General features: G+C 54.7%; 1 long non-coding RNA gene across 2 annotated transcripts in view; it reads left to right on the forward strand.

The window, feature by feature from the left end:
- Nucleotides 1-3830, forward strand: part of LOC307103342 — a 73795-nt gene extending 69965 nt beyond the window's left edge. For both annotated transcript variants that reach the window (XR_013813807.1, XR_013813808.1), the window contains one exon: nt 2572-3830. This is a non-coding gene — a long non-coding RNA (uncharacterized lncRNA). The remainder of the gene's footprint in view (nt 1-2571) is intronic.
- Nucleotides 3831-12328: the final 8498 nt, after the last annotated feature.

The raw sequence follows: 12328 nt of genomic DNA on the forward strand, positions 1-12328 counted from the left end.
GAGTTCTCCACGGGCAGAGATCCGATGAGAGACAGAGACAAAAGGCCCAGGGAGACATGGGGAATGAGTAAACAGGATCAGAGAGCAAGGAACAGGGAGAGAGATGCTCGGGAGAGACAGACAGGCACAGAGAGCCCAGGAAGGCTAAGGGAGGGACTCAGCCTAAGGGCGGAGCGAGTGTGCTGAGCAACCCTGCTTCTGGGCGGCAGATCCCTCCACCTCCAACTAAGGCCCTGGGGGCTGAGCTTGCTCCTCTGCGTTCTGGTTCCATTCAGCGTAGACAAGGCTGAACTGGCCTCAGGGAGATGGACTGAGTACGCAGGACCAGGGTCGCCAGGGCTAGGGATTCGAGACCAGACAGAGAGAGGGGGGCCTGGAGGGGTTCTCTCCCAGGTCCCGCAGGCACACCTTCTGTTTTTGAGCGAAGCCCGAATCTCCCGAATCCCGCGCAGCGGCTCTGGAGAGTGGCGCCCCTGGCCTGCTGTGCCGCCTAGGGTGAGCGCCCTAACCTCTCTGAGCCCTGGCTATGCCACCTGCAGGAGAGGAGCGCTGGTGGCTGAGGGTCGAAATGGTTCGGGGTCCGAGGAGACAGAGCTCGGTCTAAGACACCTCGGTTTGGCGGTTACATCCGAAATCCCAGGGATTTTCGGCCTCAGCCGCTGCTCCGGGCTCACGTTTATGTACGACTTGCTTGCGCAGACCGGAGAGCCGGGTGCTAGCTAGGCTTCCTTCCTTTGCAGCTGAGAACCAGTTCATCCTCCTCCTCCCCCCGCCCTGCGACCCCTGCTCTCCTCATAGGTGCCTGGTTCTCCGAAACTTCCCAGCGGCCAGTGTAGACACATGACCGAGGACCCACAAAGATGTCCTCAAGCCAGCACGTGGTGGCCGTGTAGACAGTTGGGCAAACACAGACACAGGACACAGGGTGCTGTGGACCGGGATAGAGCTTCCAGGCCCCGGCGAGAGGGCTCGTTGGGCGGAGCAGTGGCTCCTCCCGCGCGTTCACCCGGGGCGCAGCTCCCAGGCCCGGAGTCGAGAAACTGAAAGCCCGGGATAATTAGAGCTAATTACATGTGTGCAAACAGCCACAGCGGAGGCCGTGGGCGGGACACCCCTCCCCCGCCTGACCCCCGCTATCCCGCCCCAGCAAAGGGGCTTTGCTGGCACAGCTGGGGCTGAGCGCCTGGGGGAAGGGCGCAGGCGGAGAGCCCGGGGCCCAGGGGTTGGGGTGAGCCATCTGCCTCCAGAGCGCCCCCCCCCCCCCCACACGCAATTGCACATTCCAGCGCGCTCTGCGGCCCTGGATGCCCGGTTAGGAATTAGGACCAGAACTTGGTCCGAGCTCCCCTTGGCCTTGTGCTGAGCGGGCCCTGGCGGCATGGGCCCCGGCATTTGGGTCCGTAGGTTTCTATTATCTTGGCCTCCTGAGCATTCCGGTTTCTGCGAAGATTCCGGGCGGCTCTCCTTGTATCCTGCCACGGGGAGTGCCTGCCTGGAGCTGAGGCCGCGGGATGAGGAAGGGACGGAGTCTGGTGCTTGGCTTTTGGTGATCAGTTTGTCTCTGCCTGGATGAGCCATAGGACCCCAAAAGATTGACTTTTCTGAGCTTTCGTTTGCGCGTGCATACCGTGCATGCCTCCTCCGAGATGCAGAGTCCAAGGGGAAGGAGAAAGGTGCGAATTCCTCACGTGTGAATGAGGCTTTACACTTTGCATGCTAGCCTGAATCAGCGACCTAATTTTGTGGTTTCAGGAGCCTTTGGCGGGTTGAGTTGGAGTGGTGGCGGGGTAGGGTTTTATATTTCTATATTATAGGTGAAGCTCAGAGAGGTCAGACGTGTCATTGAGGTCACACAGCGGGGAGAGGCAGCTAGTTGTCTGGTCTTTGGATTTAAAGTCCAGACACTGCTCAACTCCCCTTCTCCCCTCCCGGACGCCGTGGAACCCCAGGCACCTCCCAGCGCTCTGCGAAGCCTGGGAACCGTCGGCGAGCAGGAGGAGTGCGGATCGCAGAGGTCTGTCGCTGTTTGTGGGTCCCGCGGCACCCGCTCGCTGTGGGCCCATGGCGCCCCCTTGCGCTCGTGGCCAGAGACGCACCCTGCTCCTGGACTAGCTTGCCGAGCCCCCAACATTCTTGCCAGATTCCTCTGCCTCAGTTTGCGATTGTGCAGGAGAGGGCTGATTAACTGCTGAAAGGGTGACATGAGGTGACACAGGGATGCGCTTTGTATAGCGGGGTCTCAAGGGCACTTAGTGATGACACAGAAGGGCTGAGGGCAGGGGACATAGTTGGAGCAGGCTAATAAGAAGGGAAAGGACTGTGGAGCTGTCACCCCCACCCTCTGCAAGACTGGGGTTCTGGGGCAGGAGCCCTCCTCCAGAGCCCTCCAAAACCAGTGTGCTGAAGGCAGAGCTTCCTGAGAGCTGGCTGGGAAGAGGTGCTGGGTGCTGGTGCAGGCGGTGAGCAGTCTGAGCCCAGTGGTTCTCCAACTTCTGGAGCACCAGGCTCCCTCACCTGGAGGGCTTGCTAAAAACGGATTGTTGCCTGACTCCTGCGGCTTCTGATTCCCAGGTGCTGCTGATGCTGCTGGCCCAGGGACCACACTTGGAGAATCACTGCTCTGACCGAGAACTTCCCCTGAGGCTCCAAGGCGTACCAGCTCCACATTTACCAGCACACCTGTCTGGATCAACCTTATTTTGATCAGTTTCCTTTCCTGGCCTTGGCCTCAACGTGAGATGCAATGTGGCTAGGCCTCCAAGCTTCTTTTCTTAGTCCTTTCACCCCAAAGGGTCAAAGAAGAAGAACTTCTCCATCTGCCAGATGGGGTCGTCTGGCAGGCTTCCTGGAAGAAGTGGACTAAACTTGAAGCACTGCTAGAAGGGAGTTGGGAGAACAGCTGGCCAGAGACGGGAAAAGTGGAGGTAAGACCTTCCAGTGGTCGTATGTAACATGGCAGGGACTTGGGATTCTACTCTAATGCTCCCCCTGAAAAACATACAGCCCTGGGCTGGGAACAGGGAAAAAGGGGGACGGCAAAAAGCACCCAAATGAATGAACCTTTGCCAGCTGGTGTGGCTGGGGCTGGCCCTGGTAGCTGCAGAGTCCTACAGATGGTGGTTCCAACAGGCTCAGGGCAGGCGTGGCCTCAGGGGCTGCCCTTCCTGCCTTGGTTTCTCCATCTGAGGAATGCGTGTCATGTGTCTGCTGATTCCCTGACCTTCCCAAGCTGCCAGCAGGATAATATATGGAAATTGCTTTGACCTCCTGAGAAAAGAGGGTCTCCAGGAATAGAAAGTTCAGCCACTAATCCCGTCCCCCCAGAGTTCCCACTAATTCCTGCTTCCGATGTCAGCCTGGCAGGTTGAGTTTAGCAAAAGAAAGAACAACTTAGAGGGATGATGGTTTTTCTAATGGCCCCAGTTCTCCAAACACATCCACACACAATACACACGCACACACAGCCTGGTCCCAGGCCCACCCTCACGCACAGCCCTTCCCCTACTCTCGCTCGCGCACATGCCTCCAGCGGAGCAGTCATAATTGTGGAGAATAATTAGAACTAACATTTGCACAGAGCCCTGCCATTGACGGAGGAGTTCCACCCTGCACTTTCGTTTAATCCTCACAACAACCCCAGAGGCAGGGCTTATTGCTATTATTAACTGAGGCTCAGAGAGGTTAAGTGACTTGCCCAAGGTCACTCAGCTAGTAAATGATAGGCATGGCTCCGAGTTGGTCTCCTGGCTCGAAAGGCTATTCTCTTTCTGCTGTTCTCTGCTCCTTCCTCCATGCATTCATGCACATTCATTTGTTCATCCATTCATTCACTCAACAAATCTATATTGTGTATCAGGGTCCCCTTCAGTTGTGTGTGCAAACTGAAGGGGACCCTGTGCTGAACAGGGTGAGCAGGAAGACTGGGCTGAGACAAAGTGTGGGACCCCATCCTGGGCCAGACTCTGTGAGAGGTGCTAGCTGCTTTCCTGCATCTTCTCACCGAATCCTCATGACAGACACGAACTGAGCACTTTACCCGTCCCCACTTCACAGCAGAGGAAATGAGAACAGGGAGACTAAGTGACAGATTTGAGATCTGAGCCCACAGTGTGGCTCTAGAGCTCTGGTACCCGTGCTATCCTGATCCCATGTACGCTCACACCGTGTGCACTTTTGCAGCCCCTACTCTCCTAGGCAGGAGCAGCAAGGTACCTGCCTGGGCCCTGTGTATCAGGCCCCCAGCCTGTCCCTGTCACCCAGACATTTCAACTGAACAGGCCCTAATGCTGTTCAAGGATAGGATTTTCTCCAAAATGCCATTGGCATCTCTGGGGACAGAGTCACATTTTCCTACTGATTACACAACACTGTAGCATTTACAATAGTCACTCTGTCCATCAATATCAGTCAGAGGCGGCGAGAAATGTGTATCTCCCACCCCCACCTGTGCTGACCCGGGCCGAGAGCAGAGGTAGGATGCAGGGAAGAGCCGACATGGCCCTGCCCTTCACAGAGCCCAGGGGCGAAGGAGAGATTTCCTGCCTCAGGGGTGGCCTGGGGGTTGCTGTCACTAGTGCCCATGGACCTTAGTGTCACAAGACTTAGATTCTGATCCAGGCTTTGTGCTCACTCGCTAAGCGAGCTTGGGAAGTTCAGTTACTTCCTCTCTAGGAGCCTCAGTTTTCTGGTGTGGCAAATGGGGACAATGACCCCTCTGTGGAAGGGTTGAGTGTGCAAACTGAAGGGGACCCTGTGCTGAACAGGGTGAGCAGGAAGACTGTCAGGCTGAGACAAAGTGTGGGACCCCATCCTGTCCTGTCCTGGAAGGGCAAGGACTTCCAAGTGCAAGTCCCCTCTGCACTACACCACCAAGCAGAGTCTGAGTGTAGGGAGATGATGAAGGGGGTGACGCTGGTTTGTGCCAGGTATGTTTGGAAGTTTAAGTTCAGAGACCTCTCTTCTCTTGATACTGAGTCACAGAGGAAGTGCATGAACCTATGACCTGATCCAGGCAACCCCAGGGGGCAAGGGGCCCATGCCACCAGGGCCATGTATGGACATGTGTATCACTGTGGAAAGAACATGGGTTTCTTTCCTCATTTATTTAGTAATTGCATATGTGAATCGAGTAAATGTATGTTGAACACCTACTATGGGCTAGGACTGTTCTAGATGCTGGGGCTACAACCACAAACAAGATGAGCAAAATGGCAAACCTCATGGAAGCTGGATTCTGCAAGCCAAGCGAAGGAGATAGACAATGTTCATGCAACAAAAACAAAACAGCAGCAACAATAAAACCATGAATCCTAGCTCTGCTGTGTGTCTTTGGGCAAGCCACGTAGCCTCTCTGAGCATGAGTGACTCCATTTGGAATATTACATAATGACTCCTGCTTCACAGTACAGTTCTGAGAGAACGTATATAAACTGAAAATATATTGCAGACTGGAAAGCTTTGTGCTCATGTGCATTGCTGTGGTGTGTGTAAACATGTGTGCTTGCCAGCACCCGTTTTCCTTGGCTCAGTGAACATAGCACCTGTGGGACTCCGGAACTGGTCCCAAATTCCATAAAATCCACAGCTCCTCCCATTAGAAATGTAGGAGGAAACCATATGGCTCTGATATCCTGACTTTGAGTTTGGTTTTGCCTCGAGACAACACATCTTGCAAGTTTCTCTGCTTGGAACTTATTTCCAAATCCTCTTGCTCTAATAGGTTTCATTTTAAAGAGAGCAGAGGAGGTTGAGCTGAACACTGAAATGCCCTAAACCTGGGGGCCGGGCTGGCTGGGGTGAGGGGACATAGGCCCAGCCCCAGGCGGTGCAGAGGAAGCCCACTAAGGGGGCAATGACTCTCGGCACTGTTGTCATCTTCAAGCTCTCCTTTCCTGGCTCTGACTGAGAAAGACCGTCACACTGGAATCGAACAGTTTGACCCCCATGTCCAAGTATCTGCCCCATAGAGGGTCCCAGCACAAATCACCCATCCCAATCCAACCCTTGCCAATACCACCCAGTCCAGCTCAGTCCAGACCAATCACACACATCTCAAACCTTCCAACTCAACCCAATCCAACCAATCCCAACCCCTCTTCACCCAACCCAGGCCAACCTCGCCCATCCCAACTCATTCCAACCCCACTTAGCTCAGTGGTTGGAGAGATTGGGGACTGGCTCGTTCTGTCTCTATTCCCCTCTCCTTCTGTTGTGCCTTTTTATCCCACAAAGGCTGAAAGCTAAAAACTATTTCCCAGACTTCCCTGTAGTTAGTTTTGATGTGATATTGGTTTCACCAAATGCCATGCCCTCATGCAAGGCAATTCATTCAGAAGTTAATTAAATGGACAGAAAGTCAGGGAATGAGCTATCCATGCAAAACATTACTTGCAAAAACAAACATGCAAAAGTAGAGAGAACAGTCTGGTGTGCCCTTATGTCCCCAATCACCCAGCTTCAACAAGTATTAACATTTTTTTTTCACTCTTGTATTATCTATCCAAAGAATTTCTTCGTCACATTTCTTTTCTGAAGCCAGAACCTGTCTGTGCTTTCATAGTGAGGTGTGCATTGAGCTGGTGTGGACAGAGGAACATGTTTCTGGAGCTAGAAGCTTGGCTGCCGGCTTCCTGATTTGGCAGCTGGCTTCCTGATGGTTGCAGAAGGCGCAGCTGCCTTGGTGGTCCCCTTCTGCAGCACAGCTTTGGGAGTTGGTCCTGAGGATGCAGCCTGCGATCTGTTTCTTCAGCTCTCCAACTATTCTGTAAGCCATTAAATACCCATTCATACAGTTATTTTTGCTCAAACTACCCAGAGTAGATTCTGTTTCTGCAACTAAATACTGGCTAATCCCCAACCTAACCTATCCTCAACTCAGTCCAGCCTACCCCAAACCCATCCATCCCCAAACCATTCCAGCCCATCCAAGTCTGTTCAATCTAGCCTGACTTTAATCAATGTGGTCCAGCTGAACCCAGCTCCAACCAACCTCTCCCCACCTCAGCCCATCAAAACTTCATGCAACCCATCCCAACCCAGCCTCGGCCAACTCTCTCAATCCAAACAAGCCAACTCAACCTGTGCAATCCCATCCAATGACTCTCAGTCCAACCCACCCTATGTGAGCTGAGTAGCGTACATAGCCCGTTGGATTTCACACATATTTTCTGAGTATCTTTTGTGAGCCACCACAAGGGAGCAAAGCAAACTTGAACTTCTCTACAGATGTAAGGTTGCTTTCGCTTGTTAGCATTTCTTTCCTGTTTCTCCTCTGCCAGTCCTGCCCCCTGCCATAGACCCTGCCTCCTTGTCCATGTCCATTCCCTCTGGCTATCCAATGCCCCCGCAGTGCTTTCTGGGTGTTCAAGGCCTCCAGAGGAAGTCCCTCTCTATCCCAGTCCCCTCTTCCTAGGGAGCACCTCTAGAACTCCCAATTCTGCAAAGCCTCCCGTTGCAGTAGGCAGACTTTCTGAAATGGCTTTCCAGAGCTGTCCTGCCCTAATCCTGGAACGTGTGAATCTGATGAGACTACACTAAGCGGTGTGGTCCAGTTTACATTGGGATCTAAGGGAGGCTATCCCGGATTAGCTGGGTGGACCCACTGTAATCCCACGAGCCCTTAGCGAGTTTTCTCCAGCTGGGGCAGAGGGGAAGTCAGAGAAATGCAGTGAATCAGGTTAAAGGTATTGGGAGCATGAGAAGGAATTGCCTCGAAGTTGCTGGCTTAGAGAATGGAGGAGACCACATGAAGAGGAACATTATGACCTTCAGGAGTTGATGTCAGCAAGGAGATAGGGCCCTTGGGCCATAGCTTCAAGGAACTGGATTTAGCCCACTACCTGACTGAATTTGGAGGCGCATTCTTCCAGAACCTCCCCATAAGACCCCAGCAGGCTGACACCTGGATTTCAGCCTTGTGACACCCTGAGCAGAGGACCCAGATGCACCCACCTGGATTTCTGGTCTCTGGACTGTGAGATAATAAATAGGTGTTGGGAATTCATTCATTTAGTCCTCAACAAACCTTCTGGTGCCAGCCCCTGTTAGATGCTCAGGAATGGGCTCTGGGTTTAGCTCGTGCATCATGGAACCCTCTGGACATCCAGCGAGAAATCTGACTAAAGAAGCTCGAGGGGCAGTGAGGGCCAGAGGCCACACGCTTTGTCCTTGCTGGAAGAAGGGGTGGCACCAGGTTAAAGCTGGGATGGTCACTCCGGGAGCCGTGCTATGTTCCCGCTGCAACCTGCTGCTGTGAACCTGAAGGTCAGATGGCCCTTCATCTGGACCTTGGCTCTGTTGCTCACGAGCGACATCATTGCTCTTGCACAGCTTTCTCTAGGCCCTCGTTTTCTCATAAGTAAAACTTGGGCAAACCACCTGCTGTGCCAGGGCTGGGTGTGAGAGGAGAGGGTGATGCTGGCCCATGGGACTGCAACCAGTGTACACATTTCTTCTTCTGGGCCATGTTCTGAGGTGAGAAAAGGCAGCTAACATTCATTAAGCATCTTCTATGAGCTATGAACTTGGTGTGAGAACTGCATTCTTACAGTGATCCACCTGGTGGGTCCCCCAATGTGCAGAGAAACTGAGGCCCAAAGAGGTGAAGAAACTTCCAAGTTCTCCAAACTTGCCCCTGCATGGAGTGTGGGAGCAGGGTTCCAGCCCAGCTCTGGAGTCCAAATTCTGCCCACAGTGTGGGGCCCCTGCCCAGGCTGGAAGGGAAGCCACCAGGGCCCTCAGGTTGAGGAGGCCACCAGCGCAGAGCAGGGAGGGCAGGCCTGGCTGTGAGATTCAGCTAGTCCAGCACAAACAAACTCCGGCAAGGGGCCGGGCCTGGGGTTCACTGCGGAAAGCTCTAGGGTAGGGCTTGGGTTTCACTTTTTGACCTGCTCAGATGGGGAGTGACAGGGCTGGGGGCTGCCTGAAGTTCAAAGAGGATATGTGGCTCAGAGGTCGCAGTTCAGCCGAAAAGTCATTCCCAGCCCCCTCAGCTGGGAAGAATGTGTTCAAGCTGTTCCCCCCTCTGGCGCGCTCTCCTCCATCGTCCCCCTTCCCCTTCCCCTGTCCCTCCCACTACACTGCGGAAGAAGGGGAAACTGGGACCCAATGGGCCTGGCTCCAACCCCTCCTCCTGCAGGAAGTCTCCCCTGAACACTCCTGCCCCCACCAAGCCCTTCACTCCTTCATTCTAATTTCAGTGAGCACTTACTAGATGCCAGGCTCTATGCCAGGCACTGTGATGCTGAAAGGAGAAACAGACAAGAACAGATAATGTCAGTACATGATGAGAGCTTGCATTTCCCCTCCGCCTCCTACCCCCTCCACCCCTGGGCCCCTGTCACGCTCATGCTGATGGCTGCCTCCAGAACCAGCGCCCCCTCCTGTGGCACAGGCACTACGGGGCAGCCAGGGCCAGGAGGCAGCGCCCTGCTGAGACCCAGCCTATCAGGGGGTTCATCCCTGCTCTGATGCTAATTTGCTGAATGAGCTGAGGCAACTTCTTTTCCTTCTCTGAGCCTCACTTTCTCAGCGGCAACGTGAGAAATAAATAGGATCTTGAAGGAGACAAAAATGTATTCCCTACCCACCCAGATGAGTGCACACAGCATTTCCCTCACTCCCTACCTGCCAGGATCTGGCATTTTAGGACACCTGTCCCCGGAGTTGCTACTAGCAGAGGCAGCAGCAGGTGCAGCAGGGACAGCACCCTTTGAATACTATTTCCTCCACTTGCTGAGATCTATGGCTTGGGGCAAGCTGCTCCCCCTTTCCGAGCCTCAGTTTCCTCATTTGTAGCAAGCAGAGAAAAGACCCCCGTGTGATAATGAATGGGATACCATTGAAGTGCTGGGCATTCCCTGCCATTCATCAGTGGTCACGAGGACAGCTGTTCTGTGAGGGGGGCGTTGATGAGGAAAACAGCCAGGCATCCTGCTGGGGCGTGTGAGGTGCCCAGCTGCCTGGGCCACAGAGCTCCCCAACCACCCAGGGGATCCCCAGCAAGGAACTACTCAGACCCGCTGCCAGCACGGGGCACATGCCATAGTCACACCGTGGGCACAGCCACACCTGTGTCCATGCAGCCAGCCCACGTGTGTCCTCACACTGTCTAGCTACCCACAAACACAGCGTGAACATCCCTGCCTGTCCAGGACCAGCTCCCCCTGTCAGTTCCGGGGATGAGTCTGAGGCTGAGGGGGAAGGCACTTGCCCAGGAGACAGGGCAAAGGCGGAGCCCGAACTGCACTGGGCGCCTGCTTCCCAGGTGGCTGGTTCCAGTGAACCAGGCTGCCCGCTGTGGCCCACTCGGTGTGCAAAGGGTGAGGTGCACACCCAGCTCTCTCACGCCCGGCCAGGGCACACGCATTCAAGCGGAGCCCTAGGGAACGAAGGCCCAGCGCGGCGCACAATACCCACCAGGAGTGCCCAGGAGCCCAGCAGGGGACGCGCAGTCTGACGAGGGTGCCATGCACTGGGCCCAAACACATCCCACAGCCGTGCGCCCGCCCAGTCTGCCCGCCCAGCCGCCCTCCTCCCCGTCGCCAGGGCGGCACTTGGCCTCGCTAACCTGGGCGCGGGACCGCCAGGGCCGGGGCCATTATGCGGGCGCATGGCCGGCCGCGCCAGGGCGCAGAGCAAACTTAACCTTCATTTGGGAGCGCCCAGCGGCCAGAGCTCTCGGCGCAGCCATCGATCGCCGCTAATGGCCTCGTCTAAATGCGGAGCCGCTGCCTCCGCCCCGCGGGTCAGGGCGCACCGCCCTCGCCCCGCGCTCGGTGCAAAATGGTGTTTACCAAAGTCAATATTGGCCGCGGCGCCCGCTGGCCTCCCCTGCCAGGGCCGATCCGGGCTGCTAAGGCCTCCTCCCTGTGTCCCAACTGCCCCTGGCCCCGAGGAGGAAGGAGCTTGCGGGCCAGACCCAGGCGCGCCACCCAAGGTCTCCCAGGGCTCTGGCAGCGGGCAGCGAGCAGCGTCTGCGATGGGAAGAGGAAACGGGAGGTCTGGCCTAGGAATACAGCGGGTTGACTCCTGGCTCCGTATCTCTCTGTAAATTTGGACAGGTCCCTTCACCAATCTGAGCCCTCAGGGCGGCATTTGTTAAGGCGTTCCCCAAAGGGTTGTCTAAAGGATCACAGTAGAGAGAGTTCAGGGCAGGTGCCCAGCAGGGACGCACACGGGCACTTGGAGAGTGGCTGCTCCAACGTGAGGCGGGGAGGAGTCTGCCCCCACCTGCGTCCCCCATCCCGTGGTGCCCGTCTATGGCCTGGTTCTCTTCCCCAGGGCACGGCGGTATCAGCTGCTGCCAGCATCAACTTGTTATGGACACAGCACAGATTCTGGAAGGTTCTCCATCTGAATCCTGGCCTCATCACGGGAGAACCTGAGACAAATCCTAGACCTCTTAGATCCTGTGCTTCCTTGTCTGTAAACGTGGTGATGTAATTCCTGCTCTCTCAGACGAATGGGTGTCTTGAGCTGGGGCACGGCAGCAGTGGGTGATCGTGGTGAGAAGTGGGGAACATGCTGACGCCCTGCAGTATGGTCTGAGGGCTCCATTTATGCCTTCCCAGGCTGCAGCCATCAAGTGCTTATATGGCACTATATTAAACTCATTGGGCAATAAAATCACCTTCCTGCTCGGGTCCCCTTTCATTCTTGCGTTGTTGATCTTTGGATTGATAAGGAAAACATAGTAATTGCAATTTCCCCCTCCCTCCTCCTTCTCTCTGATCCCATCAGAGACAGGAACTTCTAAAGGAGAGCCCCAGAGAAACTTGGGGGCTAGTCCCATATCTGAGCTCTGGCCCAGCAGGGTTAGGAGGGACTGGCAACTCGAGTCTGCCATCTGGTGGCCATGGCTATGCTGACCGCCCTCCTCCTGAAACCCGGCAATGAGGAGTCCTAGTCCCTGGGAATTTAGACTCATAGTTGACATCAGAAGAGTCTCCGACTCTTAGAATCACAAGGTAGTATCCTCTTAGGCTCAGATGATTTTAGATTCTTGAGATATTGTGTGCATGGAACTTTAGAACAGTAATGATAACTAATGTTCCCTGAGAGCTTTCTCTGTGTGGGGAAACTATAGTGATGCTTTTGGGAGCTGTGTCTCTAATCCCCTGTGCAATATCAGCAGCACATGGCTACTGTTCCACTCCACTGTTTAGGCAAGAAAGCTGAGATTCTTAGGAAACGATATGTCTACAATCACGTTATGATAAGCAATAAGTTGAAATGTGAATCCCAGGTCTCCAGACGCCAGACCTGTGCTGTTAACCAGCATACTTTACTATAGCATCTTAAGATAATATAAGCTAAAACTTCCAAGTTT

Source organism: Cnephaeus nilssonii (genome assembly GCF_951640355.1).
Source record: "Cnephaeus nilssonii genome assembly, chromosome: 7".
NCBI classification, from domain to species: domain Eukaryota; kingdom Metazoa; phylum Chordata; class Mammalia; order Chiroptera; family Vespertilionidae; genus Cnephaeus; species Cnephaeus nilssonii.